Source organism: Vombatus ursinus, unplaced genomic scaffold, assembly GCF_900497805.2.
Source record: "Vombatus ursinus unplaced genomic scaffold, bare-nosed wombat genome assembly UNPS02014773.1, whole genome shotgun sequence".
Classification (NCBI taxonomy): Eukaryota; Metazoa; Chordata; class Mammalia; order Diprotodontia; family Vombatidae; genus Vombatus; species Vombatus ursinus.
In genome coordinates, this window is record NW_020954551.1 from 8,463,356 (window position 1) to 8,465,108 (window position 1,753).

Genomic DNA, 1,753 nt, shown 5'->3' on the forward strand with positions numbered 1-1,753 from the left:
CTTTCTTTCTTTCTTCCTTTCTTTCTTCCTTTCTTTCTTTCTTTCTTTCTTTCTTTCTTTCTTTCTTTCTTTCTTTCTTTCTTTCTTTCTTTCTTTCTTTCTTTCTTTCTTTTCTATTTTTTCTTGGAGGCAATTGGGGCTAAATGACTTGTCCAGGGTCACACAGCTAGCAAGTAGCCAAAGCTGGATTGGAGTTTTCCTGACCCCAGGGCTGATGCTTTATTTACTGTGCCACCTGGATGCCCCAAGCCTTTCTTTTTCAACTGTGTTGATCGGAACTAAAACAGTATGTCAGATGTGGTCTGAACAGGGCCAATTACATTGGGACTATTACTTCCTTAGTTCTAGCTGGATAGAGAGAGCATTTCTTAAGTACTTACTATGTATTTGGACCCAAGCTAAGTATTGTCTACATATATAGACAAGCAAGACTTTCTCTGCCATCAAGAAGCTTATATTCTAACAAGGAAAGATAATGCATAAAGGGCAGCTGGAAGGGGTAGTATCTGTGGACCAGCACAGAGTGGAGATGGTTAAGAAGTGGCATGGAGGCCTGGTCCCCCAACAAGATAAGACCAAAGCTCAGACTCAGAAGAACCTGTGACAGAGTTCAAGGTTAGAGGGAGGAGGTGGGGAGGATAAGGGTGATGGCTAGGGTGCAGGCTGCATGGTAAGAGGAAGGCTGGGAAACGGACACGTGAGCCTTCTTTATGCAATCTAAATGGTATTGATCCAGACCTGTGATGTAATCAATGTAGGAAATTCCCAATGCCAGAGCAAATATGCCCTGTTCTGCAAATTAGAGTTGGAGGGAGCTAACTAGGGCATGAGGAAGTTAAGCAACTTGCCCATGGTCATACAGCTTGTATGTATCAGAGGCAGGTCTTAAATGTAGGTCTTCCTTGACTCTGAGCCTGGCTCACTATCCACTATGCCAAGCTGCCTCTCCTAAAAGGTTAGGTTGTGCAAAAAATATCCTGATTCTAGCAATGGGTACCTGAGGACTGGTTTTCTCTAAGCCAGAAGTATCTTCTTCTTAGGAAAAAGATTTGGTTAACTATTCCATGCTATCTTTGACTCAGGGGAACAAATGCACTGAATCTTTGATTTAATCTTTTTGAACTATTGATACATCGAGGGCAGCTAGGCGGTGCAGTGGATAGAGTACCAGATCCAGACTCAGAAAGACTCCTTTTCCTGAGCTTAAATCTGGCCTCAGAAACTTAATTGCTGTGTGACCCTGAGCAAGTCGCTTAACCCTGTTTACCTTAGTTTCCTCATCTGTAAAATGAACCAGACAAGGAGATGACAAAGCACTCCAGTATATCTGCCAAGAAAATGCCAAATGGGGTCACTAAGAGTTGGACACAGACAAAAATGACAGAATGGGACAGGAGCAGGATTAATACTTTCTTCTCTCCCCTCTAAAATCAGAAATATGGGTCTGAAAAGTATTCACATGCATCACTTCAAAATAAATAGAGCCACATAATTAAGAGACAAGGTTAAAAGTATGGGACATCATTTCAAGAAAATGACCTGCTGCTGCTGCAGATATTTAGGAGTAAAGACAACCCTGTCCCAGAAATACAATGGAGGGGCTGGTGGGGGGGGGGAATGAGGGTGAAAGCCTTAGTTTGAATGTCAAAGCCCTGCGGTCTCCTCAAAGTGGATAAGATTGATTTCTAATGGATAAAATGCTGTCAATTATAGAAGGGAAGGGAAGGGGAGGGGAGGGGAGGGGAGGGGAGGG

General features: G+C 43.0%; 1 protein-coding gene across 2 annotated transcripts in view; it reads right to left on the minus strand.

The window, feature by feature from the left end:
- Nucleotides 1-1,753, minus strand: part of CADPS (calcium dependent secretion activator) — a 464,921-nt gene that overhangs the window by 396,001 nt on the left and 67,167 nt on the right. The window lies entirely within an intron of this gene.